Genomic DNA, 22,043 nt, shown 5'->3' on the forward strand with positions numbered 1-22,043 from the left:
AGTGCGGCCCTCAGCCACAAACCACACTGTAAATTTGGCCCCGAGAGAAAGTTTGTGAGTACCCCTGTAATAGACCATCTCAAAGTAATTTAATGTACTGTAATAAATCTTTAGCACTGGTAATTTTCAATTAACAAAGACTACCTTACAATAAGTCTTTATGGTCACTGCTGTACTATTAAGTGTCTCGACTGCATGGCAGGAGCAGAGAAACAAAAGTGTGATGTGCTGACAAAGGAGCATTTTATCAGGGTACTCCATACACACTCACTTCAGCCATAGATGCACTGGTGGGGAGATATTTTATAGGCAAATAATACTTCATTTTTACTTTTGAAGTATGTATGAAGTATGTATGGAATCTTCGTTGACACGCAGACAATTCAATTATCAAAGGCACAAATGAGCACTATAACATGGAAACAGAGAAGGACCTGCGTGGCATGTACAGATACACGGAAAAGGACACCTTTACAGTTAGGGCACAGATAGTACAACAGGAAGACTGGAATACTGCGCTGTAAGCACAGGCCGAAACGGTGGCCACAAAACTACCCTCTCACTTACAGAGCTTAAACAATTGAAAATATCCACCAGTAGTAGATACTTCTTACTAACTGGAACAAATGTTAATGCTAAAAATATATACATGTCATGGTATGTCAACAGAGATTTGAATAGCGATGCATTGCCATTAGTACTAGGAAGAAAGGTGAATGCTGGAGAGTCATGGTGTGACCACAAGAGACATTTTTTTCTGTGGACCACTGAGTCTCTCATCCTTGGTGCCAGGGCTCTTCAGGGTGTGGAGCGGGCAGCCACCCTTTCCCATGCCCTTCCGAATCAGGTAATGAGTAGGTTGGATTAACAATGCACTGAATTTACTAATAGTGATAGCTGCAGCATGTTCATCCACTGCCTTGTTACATATTAAGTTGGCGAGTGTTTACATTAACATGTTTATATGTGTACTTTGTATGATGTAACATGACTTGGATGCATAAGCAGCAATAATACTTCAAAGTATTTAATGTATTGCTGAGGGAGATACACACAGGTATCCTTTCTGGGTTTGCAAGTATTTGTGTCACACCTACAGTGGGGTGATGAGCACAAGATATATTTTTAATGGTATTGTCAAAGTCAGTCAATTCAATTCATAAAGCTTTATTCGGAGCTTGACAACAAAGTCCATAAAAGCAGTACACATAAAAACATCGATGGTACACATAAGCTAATAACAAAAATAATTCATAAAAAACTTCATCAATGGGGTTAAAACAGAATACATAAAATACAACAATATCAATTTTAAAAGATGATAATACTAGGCCTAGCCTTGATAGCTTTTAAAAGGAATGTGGCTGTAAAAAAACAGACATCGGGAGAGGGGTTAAATATCAGTTTCATGACATCCTTAACTGTTCTGACACCGAGTTTCTTATACAGGGGTTTTAAAAATGCAATACGGTAATTACCATATAGTGGGCAAAACAATAGAAGGTGCATTGTACTTTGGGCTGTAGTTCCATCACAGGGACAAGGACCCATGGGGTATTTTTTGGTATTAGGAAACGCCACCAAATGGTGAACAATTCCGAAGCGCAGTCTGATTAAAACGAACCTGTGAGAGGGCCTAGTAACAAAGCTCAAATAAGATTGATAACCTGACATCTCACAACAGCTGTCATAGAGCTTGCAGGTGGATAAATTGCTACTGGCCTTCAAATGTTGCTCAAACTTTAGTGACAACCAAATAGACTTCATTTCGCTTTTGGACATACTATTGGCAGCATAACAGTCCTCATAAAGATTAACACCATATATGTCCTTAAAACTGTGCATAACAAATTTTACCCAGGGGATCTTCAAATGATTATCTAGAGATAAACAATCCTTAATAATAGCTCGGTTCATGGAGGTCTCCTCCTTAGCCCAGATCGCACGCCACAGCATTAAAGGTCTATGGGCAATGGAATCTAGAAGATGGGATATTCCAAATTCCCTATGGACCAAATGCGTTGATGCTGAAGTAGGCAAGCAGAGTAACCTTTTTAGAAACAGGTTTTCCTCCACTTGGAGACTCCCAACCGAAACATGCCCCCAGACACCTGCTCCATAAAGGGCAATTGAAAGGCACCTCATTTGGTAGATCTTCAGCATGTCACTAATCCGTTTATCCCCGATCTTATAGGCGAACGTGAATACCCCGTGAGCACATTTCGCCATTCTTGCTCTAACGTGGGTGACTTCGCTGGTCCAGCTACCTGTCTTGGAAAAGGTGATACCCAAGTAGTTAAATGTATCTACCGTCTGTACCCTCTGTCCTTCCATAAAGAATGAATGAGGTTTTTTACGGCCCTTACCACATTCCATGACAAAGGTCTTTGTTTTGTTAATGACCAGCTTCCTTTCCCCAATAAACAGGGAAAACCTGTCCATAAGGCGTTGGAGGCCTACAGGGGTCCTAGAAAGAAGTACTGCGTCGTCCGCATACAGTAATACCGGGATATAGGAGTCAAGAATCATTGGGGCATCTGCCCCCACAGACCTTAAGACAGAGTCTACCTCGTTGATAAAAAGTGTGAAAAGCAATGGGGCTAACACACACCCCTGCCTAATGCCACGCTTAACAGCAAACTTAGGAGTACACTCCCCGCCCGGGCCGTACCGAACGCTAGAGCTAAGGTTAACGTACAGTCTAGCCAGGAAATGGACAATGCCCTCCGGTGCCCCCATACCAAGTAGTGTCTCCCAAAGAATCTGATGATTAACCATATCGAAGGCACTACTAAGGTCGGCGAAACAGAGGAAGAGGGAACCTTTCTTGGCCATAGTATATTTCCCAATTAGTAGTTCTAGGTTGAGGCACTGTTCAACTGTGCCTCTGCCCTTCCTGAATCCATATTGGGAATTGGCCAGGATATTATTATCTTCAGCCCATTCTTCTAATCTGACAAGGAGCACCCGGCTCATAATTTTCACGGACGAATCGAGAAGGGAGATAGGCCGATAGTTCTTAGCATCACCCTTCTCCCCCTTTTTATAGATGGGGATAATAATAGATTCCTCCCATGTAGGCGGTGCACCAAGTCTCACAGCTGTATTAAATACCTTGGTCAGTAATGGGCCCCAGATTTCAGGTTCTTTTTTGTAAATATCCACCGGCACACCATCAGGTCCCTGAGCCTTCCCACCTTTACTTGCAACAATGCATTTCTTAACCTCGGCACAAGTAATATCTAGGGGAATAATTGGCCGGACCCCACCACCATTGTCCATGTGTTTATCAGAATCAAAAATCAGGGAAAAGTGGGAAACCCAGCTTTCCACGCCAACGTTAGCTGACAGGATAGGCGCAGCCTCGTCCCTTAAGAAAGGGCTGTTGACTGTGGCCCAAAACAGCGAGGAGTCAGAGGTTTCGGCGGCCCGATCTAACTTATCCCATGCCTCACGCTTAAGTTCTGCCTTCCTTACTGACACGGCTCCCTTATAGGTTGCCCTAAGATGCCGGATAAGAGTAATGTCCCTCTGTTTTTCTGCCAATGCCACCTTAAGGCTCTTCAGGGCAGCAGTACAGGCATGATCAAACCACCCCCTTAGCCGATTTGAATTGCCCTTAAAATTAATGGTGAATACTGCTTCTATGGAGTGATTGATATCGACAAATGTATTCAGGATTACAGCTGTCGATTCTTCACTCACTAGGATAGTTTCAATTTCTTTAGAGCAGTTCTCAATGATGGAACTAGACAGGAGGTCTGCCTTCTCTCCCTTCCACCTAATTCTAAATCCATTTGGTCTATGTGGTTCAATGTTATCCACAATACTAGGTTTGGGACCTACATTAGTTTTCCAAAAGGCCAACTCCATGGTCAGGCAGTTGTGATCACTAATCAAATTATCTACTACCAGAGGGACTGAACACCATGGAATAAGGCTAGTGGAAGTACAAATAAAATCAATGACAGAGTTAGCGTTTCTGCCCGTGAAGGTAGGGACAATTTCATCACGGACACCCCTCGCATTCCCCATGATCACCATATCATATGTCATCAGGATTTTATTTAATGATTCCCCATAAAGATTATGGGGAAAATGGGCGACTCCCTCTCCTTGGGTACTTAAAAAACCACAGACCCTATGGGCAGAGGACACACAGGTAGAAATATTAAAATCACCCAACCAGATAAATTCAAAAGCGATTTCATTTCCTGTAACAATTTTAACCAAAGCTTCCTCCAAAGCAAAAGCTATCCTTTGCCTAGAATTATCAAAAACATTATTATAAAAATTGATTAAAAGGATATTCCTATCCTGCTCCTTACAAAGCCAAAGGATCTGGGAATGGTCCCCCACCGGGACATGTTTCTTTACTACAAACGGGGCGTCAACAGAAATCAGTGTCAGGAGGCCACCCTTGGCTCTTCCTGAGTTTGAAGCCACTGCAGGTATTGAATACGAGACAAACCCGTTATAGTTAATGGGGACCAAACTCCAGGTTTCCTGGAAACATAAAATATTAAAAAGATTGATAAAATCAAACCAACCTAAGCAATCATCCTTGTGGGAAAGTCCCGCAACATTCCAACAAGCTATGACACTTGAACCAGAGTTAACTAAACATGTGGAAGGGTTCATCGGGGACCTATCCCCTCTCACGTTAACCAGATCTTCTTGGTCGCATGCCACAGTAGAGTCCAGTTTGCTTACACCAATATTGTTAATAATAGTTGTTGATATCCTGGAGGCCCCAATGTAGCTCACTTTGCTCGAGTCCAGGTCCTCCGTCCTAGCACCATCTATGGACGGCTCCAGTCAGTCATTGTAATCAAGCCCACTTAATGGCTGAAATCTATTAAATGTAGAGATAGTGGGTGTAGCACCCATATCCTGTACTCTAGGCCTATACCAATGGCGCTCAACAACAGATTGAATGACAGGTTGGGTTGCAAAATCTCTGTAAAAGTACCCAAGGGGCCGCAGGGATATACCATGTTCGGTCACTGGGAGAGAAGCGGCTTTAATTAAAACTGTGGAGGTAAGTTGAGGGTTGCGAAAGTTGATGACTATACAGTCGCCTTCGCATGTCTTACGGGACTTACCAACCCAGTTAGTTCTCCTGGTACAAAGTATATCTCTGGATAGTGCTATAGGGAAATCACACTGTCGGTGGAGCCAGTCCACAGTTTTATTCTTTAATGACGAGTGTGATTCTACACTGGCAGGATTGCTATCAAACCTCTTAACAGGGGGGACGTTCATAAGGACAGCAACAAATGGTGCACACGTAGGTGGCAGGTTCGGTTGGGGGTTTCTGGAGCTAGGGAAGTTATCATTGTGGCCCAACGATTCCCCCGGTGCTAAAACGGCGGGTGGTTTAGTAGTGTTTTGCCGCTGAGATGGTACATTGGGAACCGCAACAGGCTTTCCAGGGGCACACCCGGGTCTGCATTCAGAACTACTGTTCTCGGCCATCAATGGGGCTGTATCGGAGGTAGTTAATGAAATTTCCTCAGGCACCTGTGTACCAGTAATATTGGATGGGGCTGGACTAGCCTTGATAAAAGAATCCAAGATACCTCCCAATCTGACTACTTCATCGGCAAGAGTAGAAAGTTTGGTCAATAAAGGTTTAACAAATATGTCAAACTTAGCAACTATAGCCTGGGTTATAAGATCCAGCTGTTCTTTATCTAAAGTGACCTTAACTCCTTCCGTTAGCACAGATTGGGCTGGGACATTTATCTGCGGGGTGGTGTCCTTTATATTAGTATGGCGATTCCCTCCTCGCTTGGACTGTATGGGTTTAGTAATGTTCCTACAGGTGCGTATTAATTTTTGGCGTCTGGGAACAGACTGACTGGGGATAGGTACATCAGGTAGAATAGCTTGGCCTGGTTCAGGGTCGATCGTGGACTCAGGGGTGTCGCTATCCAAACTGATAGTGTCAGTGACAACTCCCTCAGATATACAATCAGGGGGTAATAAGGGAGTATTAAGATCCTGAACAAGGGGGTGCTCAGAGGCCAAACAAATGGGCGGGGGGGAAATCAAACTCGATGACCCAGGACGACCTAATGATTTCCGACGTTCCTGATTAATTTTATCGACCATCTTAACCAAATAATTGTCCATGGTTGTGGTCGAGGCTGCTATTTTTGCTTTAGGCATAATTAGCAGATCGGACTCCGGGACCCCCCAGAAATTTCTTATTGTAGACACCAACAACAATATACCAGGGTTCCCCAAATAGGTTATCACATATAACTTCCAATCCCCGGGGAGCTTTAAACAGTAACCAACAGTAACTTGGCAATCAATACACACCACAGAGTGAACAATAGTAAACTTAAGTAACACAGGTATTCAAAAGCCAGTCTGCTGCTCCCACCTGCCCCCTCCTGTCCCGGACTGTCTCAGACTGTCCGCCCTTAGTCCGGGCTTCGTCCAGGGCGTCCCGCGTCGCGTCCCGCTCCGCTTGTAATGGTGCAATTTGGCCAAAAGAACATCCAATGGAAAATAGGGGTGGATCGTTATCCCGTTAGTGGGCGGGATGGCGGGAGGGCGTGCCGCTACACAGCTGCGGCGCTGCGGCGCTCAGGGCTCCTGGGACCTGCAGTCCCGTCCGGCGATTCCTTCAACTGCGGTAATGTCAGCCTCCACCTTCTCCTTCAAAACGATGCGGGACCCGCGCCAGCGGGTTCCGCGAGTGATTTTATCCCGTTAGTGGGCGGGATGGCGGGAGGGCGTGCCGCTACACAGCTGCGGCGCTGCAGCGCTCAGGGCTCCTGGGACCTGCAGTCCCGTCCGGCGATTCCTTCAACTGCGGTAATGTCAGCCTCCACCTTCTCCTTCAAAACGATGCGGGACCAAAGTCAGTCAAATACACTTTATTCGATTTGTTAAAATCATAAAAGACATAAAATTTACATACATACAACATAAAAATGAACAATCATGTATCTAAAAATAAATACAGTAAAAAGCATTTTTTAATTAGTGCAGGGCAGTTGATCATGTTAAAATCTACTTAAAAGACGTAATTGGTTAGAATAATGCATTAGGTGGGGCTTTCATTTTCTTAATCCTAATTGCCGCCACTAAAAAGCTGGCCACACAAAAGATGATGCAGGTGGAGCCCAAGAGCTGGAGATAAATTAATGCAGGCCTAACTTGAGTAAAGCCAGCCTCTCTCAGGATTGGTAACAGGTATTTTTTCCTTATGTCCCTGTATGTCTCGCAAAACATAATGAAATGCATAGTGTCTTGCTGAGAAAATTTATCACAGTTACAGGGGGGGGCCGCTTCTGGTTTCGCCCATGATGGATAACTACCCAAAGTAAAATGGATCAAGTTAAACCTAAATTTAGTCAACAGGAACCTATGAAAAGGTTTAGTAACAATTATGAAATAAGGCTCTAGTGAGGGAAAAGTATTGTCAAAGTCAAATGGTAATTATGGGTACTGGAATATGCTTAAATGGCACTGCTTGACAGTCGCTCCTAAAGGGGTGTCAACAAGCACTGGGGTTGCTTTTTGAGGCAAGTATCTGACACCCCTTGAAAAGTAAAGTGTCTCTAGAAAGACTGTTAAAAACCACATTCCTTTTGAGTACAATTTACAATGTGTTTCTCAATACAGGTGTACATCCATAGACTGCATGGTATGCAAAGATTTCCTTACTATATTCTTAAAACAATGCACTAAACAATTACCTTGACTTAAACATTACATATTTTGAATGCCCCCTCTTCCCTTCAACATTTTGCGTGCCTCCTGTATTAATAATAGACTACTCTAAATCGCATGCCTATCTTAATCTCTCTTTGAAATCATATCCCTACAAACCAACAATATTCCATCAACCTTTTGATTCTCACATAACCTCCTCCAATGATCACACCGAACTCTTTAATGTACAACATGGAAACTGGAGTAGATTCATGTAATTGTCACTTTGAGAGCACAAGTCTAATTCTAATAACCAATGGATTGACCACGAACTTTGGGCTCCGAAGAGGGCGCTGTGTGTCGTAAAGCGCTTCAACGCCTCGTCACTCTTCAGTGGTTGTAAATGCTATGTAATTGAAATGTCAATACAGTATGGCAAAACAACACAGTACGAGGTCGGGAATAATCACATCCTGGTCTCGTGTAAATACGGTCTGTAAATAAACTTCACAAAGGTTTCATTCGTCTTAACGCGGACTTGGTAAACTGAACAAAGCTGACAGTAAAACCTACAAAGGTTTGCATGGCTCACGTCGCAGAATCTGGCACATCGCCTCTGCGGGATATGTGTACAGTGGCTACCACCTAGCTCCCGTGCCAATGTATATTTGTAGATTCCTTTGATAATATAACTTTCCTTGCAAAGATACCAAATGTTAACTTTTGGAAGTTGAAAGAGGAGCACTTAGACATCGTGCCAAGAACAATCTCGAAGAGTGTTTGTTAAAACGTACAACGCGAGAAGAACAAAATGCCCATGTTTTCCTCCAACGCCGCGCATCAAAAGGGTCACAACAGAAGCCTGGCAGACGTTTCTTCCGAACTGGGAATAGAGTTTGGAGAAAAGCTGCATTTAAATAATGTTAAGTCCGAAGGGAGCTGAGACATTTGGGCATAAATAAAAAAGTCGGGAACGCACTTTGGTATTGTCATCCTGTAAAAAATACATTCACCAAAACTCGACAGAATGCTTCGCAACGAGAACTGTACCCAAGCAACAGACACTGCTGACTCAAACACGGGTTGGGAACAGATAGGTGACCGAGGCACTTTCACCAGCACATACAAAATAAGCCGGTGACCTCGAAGAATAGCAAGCTTGGCTTACGTACACGCACTTAAAAGTAGCCACAAGTAGTAAGAAACACTCACCGTGCAGGCTGCCCAGAGAAAAGGCATACTGGTGCCTCTCTATGCCACTGTAGGAGAGGGGGGAGCTCTTCTCCGGGGTGTGTTCTGGCCCCACGAAGTAGAAAGGCGAGAGATGTCGGCGAACACTGATGGGACGTGGAGGATACCTTAATTAAGTTCCCCAAGCGACAGATCTCCCAGGAAGTGCGCACGGATGTGTCACTCCGGCAGAGTCGGTAACGTGCCTCTCGCCGCCCTCCTCTCTTTCACTTTCTCGATGGTCACTTCCTCAGTGCGAGCGAGCCGTGCCCCTTTCCCCTCCTCCTCTCTTACAGTTTAGTCCCTCCCCTTTTCTACTTCACAGTTCGCACACTCCACAGTCCAACGGAGGTCTGTAGTTAGAGCGCAGCTGCGTTCTTTTGAAGCAAAAGCAGAGGTGCTATTTATTAGTGAAATCTTAGTGAAATCCTTCAGCGGGACCACATTCTGGACGCAAAAGTTTAGGTGGCAGCAGGGCCGGCTTTAGCGCCGGTGGGGCCCAGTGCGACAATATTTGTTGGCGCCTCCCATCCATTTTGGAGCTGGTGACCATGGATTCCCTCAAGTATCCATAACCACTCTCTTTCATATGCATTTAATTAGTTATATAGCGCCACTCATACTAGTGTAGGATGTCAGAGCACTTTGCATCACACACACATTACACAGAGGCAATCAATCATGCCTGTGTAAATAAATCAGTGTATAGGAAATGTTACATAACCAGAGGACTACAAGGTGTTGGAGTGACATGTCAGGTAGACAGTAGAGTTAAAGCGTGCTTGGTCTGGAGAAGTACAAACTCAGAATTGAAAACGGAACATTTTAATAAGAAGAATCAATTTCTACCCAAATCAACCCTTTTTGCAACATTAATCCGCGCTCTAATCTATACTTTGCAGTGTGCATGCAGTCCTCTGATGACAGTTGATAATTCACTGTTCTATATCAGGATTTTAACTTATAAACTGCAAGTAACAAAAGGATGTCTCTTAGAAAAGCGGTAATCCACTGACCTATTTACATTATACGTGCTTCACCATCCACGATCCACCAAAAGGACCTTCATCCAAAACAAGATCCTCGCCAACGCCGGCAACTCCAAGCAACTCTTCAGCGTCATCCAGGAATTCACCAAGCTCCCCAGCGAAACCACGGACATCACCCGTTCCCGGGACCTCTGCTACAAGCTCGGATCCTACTTCCATCTGATAATCAAGACACTCTACGACAACTTCAACAACCAGACAGTAGACACCCAACTCCGAGTCCACTTCCTTCTCCAGCAATGCCAGCCAGCCCACCATCTCCACCTGGACCCCAGTCGCCACCGAAGACACCTCCTCAACCATGAAAGGCATCCCCTCAGGGACCCTCACGGATCCCTGCCCCCGCACATCTTCCACAGAGCAACCATCGCGCCTGAACTACGACACACCATCAACACCACCTTAGAGACCGGCACCTATCCCTACGACTGGAAATGCGCAGAAGTCAGACCCCTGCGCAAGAAGCCATCTGCGGACCCCACCGACCTCAAAAACTACAGACCCATCTCACTCCTCCCCTTCGCGGCCAAAGTCACAGAAAAGACCGTCAACACACAACTAACCAAATTCATCAAAGCAAACTCCATCCTGGACCCCTCCCAATCCGGATTCCGCAGCAACCACAGCACCGAAAACGCCCTACTCTCAGCCACAGACAACATCCGTACCCTCCTCGACCAAGGACACACCGCGGCCCTGTTCCTACTCGACCTCTCTGCAGCATTCGACACCGTCGCCCACCGCAAACTCACCACCAGACTCCACGACGCCGGCATACAAGAAACCGCTCTCGACTGGATCCGCTCATTCCCCACCGGCAGAACCCAAAGAGTCAGACTACCACCCTTCCTCTCCGAACCCACGGAAATCAACTGCGGAGTGCCCCAAGGATCATCGCTCAGCCCCACGCTCTTCAACATCTACATGGCCCCCCTCGTCCCCATCGTCAGAAAGCACAGACTCAGCATAGTATCCTACGCCGACGACACCCAGCTCATCCTCTCCCTCACCAAGGACCCAATCACCACCAGACTCAATTTCCAGGAAGGAATGAAGGACGTTGCATCCTGGATGAGCAGAAACTGCCTGAAGCTCAACTCGGAGAAGACAGAAGTCCTCGTCCTTGGACCCTCTCCCTCGGCTTGGGATGACACCTGGTGGTCCACCGCCCTCGGCAGCCCCCCAACACCCACGAACCACGCCCGAAACCTAGGCATCGTACTCGACTCCTCCCTCTCAATGACCCGACAGGTCAACGCCGTCGCCTCCACCTGCTTCAACACCCTCCGAATCCTCCAAAAGACCTTCAAGTGGATCCCTCACGAATCAAGGAAAGCCATCACCCACGCCCTCATCACCAGCAGACTGGACTACGGCAACGCTCTCTACGCCGGGATCAACAAGTCTCTTATCCACAAACTCTAGACCATACAGAACACCACAGCCAGACTCATCCTCAACATCCCTCGACACAAGCACACCATCCAACACCTACGAAACCTCCACTGGCTTTCTGTTGAGAAGAGAGTCACGTCAAGATACTCACCCACACCTACAAATGCATCCACAACACCGGACCCCAATACCTCAACAAGAGAATCTACCTCCACGTACCCAAAAGAAACCTCCGATCCGCCGACCTCGCCCTCGCCGAAATCCCGCGTATCCGCAGAGCCAGAACAGGTGGAAGAACCTTCTCCTACGTCGCAGCCAAGACCCGAAACGAGCTCCCGCTCAACATCAGATGCGCCCCCTCCCTGAACATCTTCAGGAAGATTGATTTGTGATCTGCATGGTACACATTCTTTGCAGCAGGCACAATAACCCTTTGTACTATTTTATGATCAGTCAAAACCTCAACTAGACAAAACTTTGATTTGTCTCCAGGAAGAACAATAATCACCGGAGTTATCTTGACATTTTTATTGTTGCCTGGAAATTGCTGGACGATAAGAATGGGCGGCAGGTGCTTTTAAAACCAAAATAATGTTGCAAGCATGACACCTCCTGAAGTCAGCACCTGGTGCGGTGGCACTGGTCGCACCACCCTAGAGCCGGCCCTAGGTAGCAGTTGCACTGACCAGCTACCAGAGTCAGCCTTTGCCAGGATACCACTGCCACTGGCAGAAATACCTAGGCCCACATATTGAATAAAGTGATGACACAGACCTACATATATGGTGGGTTTAAAATGCCTATGCCCGCATACTAAATAAAGTGATTACGTTTTTTCCTCTTGTCAGGAATTTGTGTCTGGTTCAGAAGTATACAATCAAATGCTACTAGTGGGCCTGCAGCACTGATTGTACCACCCACACGAGTAGCCCTGAAAAGGTATCTCAGACCTGCCACTGCAGGGTCTGCGCGCAGTTTGTATCTGCCATGTTGACCTGGCAAGTGCAACCACTTGCCAGACCCTAATCTTCCCTTTTCTTACACATAAGTCACCCCTAAGGTAGGCCCAAGGTACCCCTGTGGGCCGGGTGCTGGGTATGTTAAAGGTAGGACATGTACTAGTGTGTGTGACATATCCTTGTGGTAAATTACAGTGTATTTTGTTTTTCACCACTGCAAGGCTATCTGTCCCATAGTAAAGAATGGGAGTTTTACTTATAACATCTTATGAGCATAACTTCCCATTGGGACAAGATAGGGAAATGGAGTTTAGTATGCCTTGACTCAGAATGTAAAATGCATCTTTTAATAAAGATGATTTTTATGTTCTGTGTTTGAAAATACCACTTTTGCAAAGTAGGTGTTTTCTTGCCAGGTCTAAACTGGGGAGGCATTGTGAGCAAAAGAATGATGGATTTAACCCAGATCTCTTGACTGGGGGTGAATGTTTTGATTTGTTCTGCATTCCGTCCATCAATTGTGTGTCTTTTGCTTTCTTGCCCTAAGTGCGCCAGGTATGCCCAGACGTGGGTCCTGGGCTCACCGTGCCACTGGAATCAAGCTATTCTGGCTGAATGGGGTGAAACCCCAAAACCGGTCCTAGGATGCTTGTTTCCGGTCCAGGGAGGACCTGGCTTTACAGTTCAGGCTGGACTGTTCCCATGAGGCACAGGGTCAAGACTGATTTGCATATGGCCAGGTCTAAACTGGGGTGGCATGGTGAGCAAAAGAATGATGGATTTAACCCAGATCTCTTGACTGGGGGTGAATGTTCTGATTTGTTCTGCATTCCGTCCATCAATTGTGTGTCTTTTGTTTTCTTGCTTAGTTATCCTTTGTGCCTCTGCTGGGTTTGTAGATTGACTGTCTGGCTTTGGAGTGACTCCGTCCTAGTAAGTAAATCAGCCCTTGCACTGCTAATTTTTTAACAGCATGTTCTTAACGTTCGCACACTTTTGTCACTGTTTTTTAGTCACGCCATATCACACGCGATATACTCGGTTGCAGGTCACCCACTTTTATGACATGTAACAACAATTCACGAGCCTTGCTATAGCGTTAATAATATCTATGCACTTACACCAACGCACCAGTTTCTACTTGTTGACCCATTTGTTGCATCTTTTGGATTCTCGGCCATCACTCAATTCTTTTGAGTACGTAGTAAGTTTGCACCGCAATCTTTGGAAGCCTTACGTCGTTATGAGAGCGAGCACGGTTTAGTGCTCCATTGATTACCAGTTTGTTACACCTTCTTTTTTCACCTGGGTGAAGATGTAGGCACGCCAATTTAGGTTGGTTACTCATGATATAATTGCTTTATTTATTTTTTGTATATATTTTCCCCTGACAAAGGGCAAACAATGCCCGAAATGCATTGGGAGATGTAGTATATGTGGAAATGTATACACAGATGCATTTAAATTGACTCTACTGAGTTGCGATATGATGGAACAAATATCGTCTCAACAATAAATCTTTGAAGACCCTGGTTTACAATTTGGTTTCAGTCTTTAGTACAAACTTATGATATCGCGTTTCGCGACCAGCAGTGCTCAGGGGGACGCCTCCTAACTCAGGAGACGCTACCTACTTCTCATACTCGCCACACTCAATGAGCAGAGAGTTAAACCTCTGAAGCACGATACAACTTCACTCACCTGGCTCACCACGTAGTGCGTGTTCTATTACTTTTGCCCATTCTCTTCAGACAGACACTGGGGCGATCCAGGTGTGTCCTGCCTTTCAGAGCTGGGCTGAATAGACCTGGCCTGCATTAAGAGTAGTGGGAGGAGATTTTCTTGCACCTGAATGGGCCTGGTCTGCCTTGAACAATGCTGTCTCCAACTCCTGCCAGGAAGCTGAGCCAGAGAGGACAGAACTGGTTTGGACTAAGCACAGACACTCTGCCTGACAGAACAAAGGAACTTTGAGTCTAAATATTGGGGCCCAGACCCCAGAACTTTAGAACTTGCTGGAATCAAGGAACCTGCCAAGAAGTAGAGCTGGAAGAGCTGTCAGGAGGAGTACTGCCCCTTTGTGTGTTGTTGCTTTGTTGGGTTGGACTGCAGTTGCTGATTCCGTCTTTGGGCAGTGAAAGGACTGGACTGAACTTTCTTTTACTTTTGCTGAGTATCTCCAAGGGTTTGAAGTAGAGCTTACCTCCTGTTCTTAAGTCTCAGAGACTGCAAAGACTTCATCAACCTATGGGTACCGCTTCTGGAACCGCTGTTAGAGTTGCCACAGAGAAGGGAAAAGCAACCAACTCCGTTGCTGGCTCTGTGTCCTGATGGCACCCCAGAAGGCACGGTCCGCATCTCGCACTGCTACCCTGGTCACACCGACGACCGCCGCCGCTGGCACTGAGCCGCTGCTTACACCGTGACCTGTGGGCACCGCACCCCGCACTGCTTCACTTCACTTCGCCATCTTGGTCTCACCGACTTCGTCTCTGCTGCTGACTTTGACACCCATGACCGAATCATGGGTGGGGCCACCGCTCATAAGTTTTCAAAACGCACTGCCTCGTCCCCCACAGCATTCTGGCCTGACCGATGAGAGCTCCCGCCAATCGACTCTGTCGCCTGCACCGCAACCTGTCAACACTGCATCAAGCACCACCTCATTCTGCACTATAAGTCTTGGTATCAGCAACGCCATCTGGACGATCACCACCGCATCAAGAGGGCACCGCACCCTGCACCGCTTCCATTTTGCAACACAACCGCAACAGTTGCCATGACCGGCTCGCACCACCGTACCAGCCACAATGAGAAAGGTACTGTTACCAAGGCTGTCCATGCTTTCGCTGGCCCGTACCGATGTGGTCGGCTGGAACTGTTAGACTGTTGTTTTCAGCATCGCGGTAGCCCCGGATGGAGCTACAGCCTCGTACAAATGGTGTTTTTGAGGTATTTCTGCGATTTTAAGGATATCTTGCAAAGTATATATTTTTAAAGTACTGTATGTTAGATTTTTATCGGTTTGGTCTTGTTTTGGATATATAAAAATATCGGATATTTTTCTAAACTGGTGTGGTGTCCTTTTGTAGTGCTTTCACTGTATTACTGTTGGTTATGTACAAATGCTTTACACACTGCCTCTGAGATAAGCCTGACTGCTCGTGCCAAGCTACCAAGGGGGTGAGCAGGGGTTATTTTAGGAGTGTAACTTCCTTACCCTGACTAGGAAGAAGGGTCCCTACTTGGACAAAGGTACCTACCTCTGCCAACTAGAGACTCTCATTTCTAACAGGGACCTTTATTTACTACTCAACAGAGACTGCCCACATTGTTTTACCAAACAAGGATCTCCTGATGTACTTTTATGACACCCACAACTGTATAAAAATAACATGGATTGATTGTACTTTTTGAGACAGTCCTCAGACCCGTTTCTGTAAGCTATACTCTCGTCTGAAGTGTTTAATTAAACCAACTTTTCCTGTTTTGCCAAACGCCTCTTGTCTTTGTTTTTTCAAGGTAAATTCATATTCGAGCAACATTTTTGTGAGCCAGCCAGGGGAGATTGGTACCTCGAGCCCAAAAGCAGCCGAAGGCAGGAGACCCCACCCAGACAAATTTACATCTGGACAGCAAGGAAGGTGCGCAGACACTGCAATTGATTGGAAGTTCTGCTGAATCCACGGGACGGAGGCCCGTCCTGAAGCAGCCGTCAGAGGTTAGGAGACCACAACTGATCCTTAGTCCCCAGCATTTGGCATATGGGAAACTAGGAAGAAGCACAAACATTTAAACTACGCACAATGCCACTGACAGAAATCTGGCATGTCACCAACTTTACATGCCCGAATTGAGTAGCCGCAAGGTGGCCTCGGAGCCGTTCCCATGGAGGTCGCCTTTTTTTATAGTCAGCATGCTAGGAAGGATGAATTGGTTGTTGCTTGGACCACTGGGTGTGATACAGATGGAATGCTTGTCCCTGGCTATAATACAGGGTTAAAGCCTCACTGCTTAGACCGCTGGACATGATACAGATAGAATGCATGGACCCTGAGTGTGATATAGGGTCGGCACCTGAATCTTATTTTTTAGTCTAAAGGGTTTTCTCAGTGCTACTGGTTTCTTAACACTGGTATCTAAAAGAAGTGAGAGATGTTGTTCACTTGGACTGCTGGGCATTACACAGATATTACACTAAGCCCCTGGGTGTGAAAAGGGGTGCAATTCAACGTTAGTTAAAGATTTGTATCTGGGAGATCAAGTGTAGCTGGTGTTTGGCCAAGAAGGGCCTGCGGTTCTTCGAGTTATTCCTTTTCTCCATGAATTTTTTTTTCATTTTCTTTGTCCCAGAGCCGATATTGACATACTATCAAGCTTACATAGTCCCAAGTACCGCAGAAGGCTTCCCCTAGTCACAGGATAGCATGTGCTAGGAGTGGTGTAACAAGGTCCTTTGTAAGTGAAGATGACAACAGCTCCTTGCCTTCTAAGATGTAGGTTTATTAAATCGTTCCAAAGCACAGACCCCATCCACATCCAATGTCTAATCCAGCTGCCATCTAACCAAAGAATGTACACTGTTTCACAGGTTAAATACTGAACACCACATCACCTCCCTCCCAATATTTCACAAATAATAAAAATTACTTAAACTAAAAATAAATAAATAAATAAATAGAACTCAACAAAACAGACCACTAAAAATGAACAAAATCAAAGTTTTCAACAAATACAATCTTGTAACTGGAGTGGGACTTTTCTATACGTTGTGGTCTAGCAACACTTCCTTGTTTAACACCTGTTCCAGTCCCTACTTTCCATTGGATTGAAATTTGGACATCCTACTCAAATTCCAAACTCTGTGGTCATTGGTTTTCACTGTGTTTTTAAAAAATCTTGATGACTCTGAATGGTTGACTGAACTTGGAGTTTTTTCCCATCTTTCTTGGTGATCTTTAACCAATCTCCTATATTCACCACATTGTTCTTCACAGCTCTTCTGACACCAAACCACCTTTTCTCAATTTTCTTTCTCTCTCTTTTTTCCATTCCTTTGAGCTTCCAACACTTTCATCCTCCATAGACCTTTTAATTGTGACCCAAGAGGGTGTTAAATCAATGTTTGCAACTCTTCCTTTAAATAATTGAAAAGGAGCCACAACCATTGAGGAATGTGGTGTAAATCTGTACTCATGCACACTATTCCCTTTAAGGTGCGCGCGCGCACCTGTCTTCCCACGAGCGCGCACTGCCGTATGTTGAGTGCGCACACACACAGGACATCCTGCTAGAGAGTTCACGCCGCCGCTTTAAAAAAAATGAGCGGCGTGAAAAAAGGGCACTTTCTGGATGCGGTGTGGACAGAGAAAGAGTTGGGAGTTCAGGTAAGGCTGTCTGGGCTTGGGGCTGTTGGCACTTGCTGTACTCTTTTGTTAGTAAAGCGCGGTACGGGACAGATTGTGTGCTTTTGTTTAAGTATTCATGTTAATCACAGCCCCTTCACAAACTATGATTAACATGAATACTTAAACAAAAGCACACAATCTGCCCTGCACCGTGCTTTACTAACAAAAGAGTCCAGCAGGTTTAAAAACACAGTGTGTACTTTCAATTTATTCTGAAAGCACATGCCCTGTTTTTAAAATTGCTGTACTCTTTTGTTAGTAAAGCGCAGTGCGGGGCAGATTGCGTGCTTTTGTGTAAGTATTCATGTTAATCACAGCCCCTTCACGAGCTGTGATTAACATGAATACTTAAACAAAAGCACACAATCTGCATAGCTGCCAAGGTTTCAGATTGCATGCTGGGCCAGGAGGCCACTTTGGGTCTAAGATTGCTCATAATTTCCAAGTGATAGTTAGTCAACAGATAGGCCATCCTAGTGCCCAAATGGCAGAGTAGTGCTATTGAGAGCAGATTCTCCAACTTCTACCTGAGCTTTACCTGTGCAAAGCTTTCATTTCTTCTGGTGATTGAGTGCCTGTTGCGTGTCTGTGCGAGACAATTATGTACTGCTGCTGTCCATGCTGTGCCAGTTATCTGTGTGACAAAAGCTTTCCCTTCTATGGCCTTTGTTTTGCCTATTCATTTTATGCTAGTGTAGCTAGAGAAGGTTTTTCCTATGTAAAAGCTGAGATCAATGTTTTTGGGTCAATGCTCATTTAAAAAAAATAGAATAAGAATTATTTGACCCAAAATGAGTCTGAGGGCAACCCATTATGTCTGCATCAATCAGAAACAGCACATCCATCATTGATCAATTTTTTGATACTTACATCATATTGATTTTGATCTTTGTAAAAAACAGATAAAGTGAACAAGGCAGGGGTTCAAACTTCGATTTTGAATAACTTCTTGAACCTAAGTGGGATTTGCTGGCATATCATAAATGTTCATATTGTGTCCTCTTTCTATTATTGCCGTCTCCACAGGGGGTTTCACCTAGCAGTAATATGTGAACTAGGGGTTACAGGCTGTAAGTAAGAAATCAATACCCGCCTCGTATGGGACAGTTAAGGAAAATGATGTGGCACCATTGATGTTGCCTCATCAAAATGCCTGGGGTAGTGGGGAACTTGAAGTGAAATCACACACCCTGGTCATGATGACATCACAGGAAGTGACATCATATAACATTTGTCACTCAATCTTCCAGGACGTGATGTCACATTACCTTTGCCCTGACGACCTCACGATTATTGACATCGCTGAAGTTCTATAATACCTGCCTGATTAATATAAGAAGACAAATGTCTGTTTTAGATGCCAGGAGAGCAGTACTCATTTGTTTGTATTACATGGGAAATTATAAAAAACACAAGACAGCACTGGGAACCTAAATTATTTGTACCACAAATTCTCATGATTTGATGGTTCCTCTAGTCCATACTGCAATGAGAAATATATTGATGAATCATAGGATGAGAAAACAAGATTTAAATAAAATAATAGTTATTCGCACATTTGTTATTTACCATATATTAAATATGAGCACTGTTATTGGCCTAAATTATTCATTATTGTAAATACATTTTGATTTAAGACTCATGTGAAGCACAGAGGTGGAGGTTTTAATCAAACAATTATTTTTTCATGTATTCACAGTAATGAAACATGAGCACAACGTGTTTACCATTGCTGTTTTTTAGTTCTTTTTTAATTTAATCAGCAGAGTGCACATTCAATTGCTAAATTAATTTTTTTTTTTTACAAAACCTCAAGTGTAATGTCTAGTCGAAGGAGAGTCCGCAGAAAGTAAACAGTGCTCATCAAGACACTGTCTACCTTCTGTTCCTGGAATGGCGGCTGGTGATTTTTTTTTAAATTGTGGGCCATAATACTTGCCTTGAACTGTAGAGAGAGTGCAAAGCAAGCTAACCTGAGCTTGAGGAATGTTTTGGTGAAAGAGGATTCTTTCCCTGAGACAATTCTGAAAAACAAAACAGTCAGAGAGTTCATTTTAAAGTACTGTTTTCACTTAAATGTGCTAAAATGGCACAGGTTGAGAAAGGGCGCTCTTTATAGAGTCAACCCCTTTTATGGTGTGCCCAGCCAATGAAAACTGATGCTCCCCAGGAGTTGGACCAATTGTTTCCAAAATGCGTTATGGCTGCCCTCATATTTAATGATTATCTCATTGTACCAGAGCCAGCATTTTGCCATGGGTGCGCCCCATATGTAATGGATTCCCATTTAGGCCAACAATTACATATAATATGCCTTTGCCAGAATGTTGCCATATGCCAAGGGTGACCCTCTTGCCAAACATTACCTCTTACTTGTCAGGGGCAGCATTTTACCATCACCTCACCCGTCCCATATGTCACAGTTGTCTTTCTTTATGCCAAGAATCAGAATCAATGTACCAGTGGCAGCAGTTTTTCACAGGTGCCCCATGCCAAGAATTACATTCAGTATGTCAACACCATCAATCAACCATAAGTGTCCCTTCTGCCAAGTATACTTCCAGTACAAAACACACTTCCAGTACAAAATGCTATGCCCAGACGAACTTTGAAACCGTTTACACACTGGATGTGTGATGTACACTATACCACCCATTCAATGGGTGAAAAGTTAGGAGAAACTAAAACATCAAGGAGGTGTTATTTCTTGATGCAAAGCCCTGTCTAAATACTTTAGTAGATAGGGCTTTTGTGTAAAAACTAACCATGGGTTGTAGTGTGGAAACACCCATGGTATACCCATTTTTCATGCAACGCACTGTTTGCAATACCTTAAGCATACTTTCAGGGTCGAAATACGATTTGAACTGGAAAGTAGATAGTTATCAAACATTTGCACTAGTTTGAGTCACTTTGCATTGGCACAAAGTATTGATAAATCTCCACCTCTATGTCACTCTTTCTCACGTACGGCCTCTCACTCACTCTCACTCACTTACACATACACACACTCTTTCACATGAACACACTCCATACAAAATGTGATGGTTATGTAGTAAACTTACACTCCTCGCAACATGGCCACCTTTGGTCATTAGACCTTTCTCTATGTTCACACCTCTTAAGCCTCCCAGTATACCTATGTGCATTCTACTTTGTACTTGAAGGTTCCACACTTGTCAGTTGATGGTCTGGTCAGCTGGAGAGGTGTACTGCTCTGCTGTATCTTAATAAACCTATCCTGTAACTTATCTAGAAGTATCTTGTGATCCATCTACCTATACTTACAACATTTTACCCCTCCACCCTGGAACACCTCGACCACCCCAACATGGCAGACAATGAAGCCCAGGCAGGAAGCAGGATGGCTGGTCCAGATGGCCTAACCGGAAGCTCCTTGCCGATAGCAGCAGACCCTGGGGGTGGGGCCGAAAACGCCATCTGTTCAATGGAGGCCGGAATTAAAGAGGGAGCAGCGCGAGGGAAGACGGAGGATGCGGACCAGGAGGACTGCAAGAGAAATCCCTACATCCAGACCGGTGAGATCTAGGAGACAACACCACCCAGGAACCCGACTCGACCCGACGCGAGGAAGAAGGCAGTAAAGTTGTCAGCTCTGGGAGCAAGGCCCTCGAGTCCGGTACTCCTACAAGGGAAACTGAGGCTGTGGCTCCCCTCCCCCTGGCCCAGGAGGGCCGTGGGTTCAGTCAACTGCCGGGGTCACTTTAATTCGAGGTTGGTGGGCGGGAATACGGGGAACCGCGTTCTGAAGCACCTTAACCCCTCCCACACTTAGGCACCACACAGATAGGAACGGGTGAAGGTAGCACTCTTCCCTTATGCACAAAGCCAGGAGGGCTTTGTTGTTGTTTTTCCTTTCTCCTTTTACCGGTTCCCCCATGAGGAAATGGATGAAGCCCTACCCCAAGACGACCAGAACCGGAACCAGCCCCAACAAGGACTAACATAGTATCCGGCTGGCCCATATTCCAGGAACTTTGTTTTCCCCTTTTGCTTTCAAGTCACGACCTTCCCTTGGAACGATATAACAGAGACACCCACAGAGTACTGGGTTGGAACTGGGTCCAGGAGTAACGTAATAAAAAAATACCCTGTTACCCTCATATCTAGAAGTAGTCCTGTTAATTATTGGAGTGGGAGGGACAACGAGCTCCTGGCAGGGAAGATTGCTCACGCAAGATACTTTTTAAAGTTTTTTATTTTACTTACCAAAGTTGTTAGTGAAAGCCCCATTCCAGCTCCTGGTGCTTCATTTGTTCTTACACTAATTGTAAACAAAACACAACCATTCCCTATTAGCATAATAA

General features: G+C 45.0%; 1 protein-coding gene across 1 annotated transcript in view; it reads right to left on the reverse strand.

The window, feature by feature from the left end:
• The window catches only part of GALNT4 (polypeptide N-acetylgalactosaminyltransferase 4), a 755,766-nt gene extending 746,574 nt beyond the window's left edge, over positions 1–9,192 (reverse strand). Inside the window, exon 1 of the mRNA XM_085606793.1 lies at positions 8,887–9,192. The gene's annotated coding sequence lies outside the window, so the exon portion shown is untranslated. The remainder of the gene's footprint in view (positions 1–8,886) is intronic.
• Positions 9,193–22,043: the final 12,851 nt, after the last annotated feature.

Source organism: Triturus cristatus, chromosome 5_2, assembly GCF_964204655.1.
Source record: "Triturus cristatus chromosome 5_2, aTriCri1.1, whole genome shotgun sequence".
NCBI classification, from domain to species: domain Eukaryota; kingdom Metazoa; phylum Chordata; class Amphibia; order Caudata; family Salamandridae; genus Triturus; species Triturus cristatus.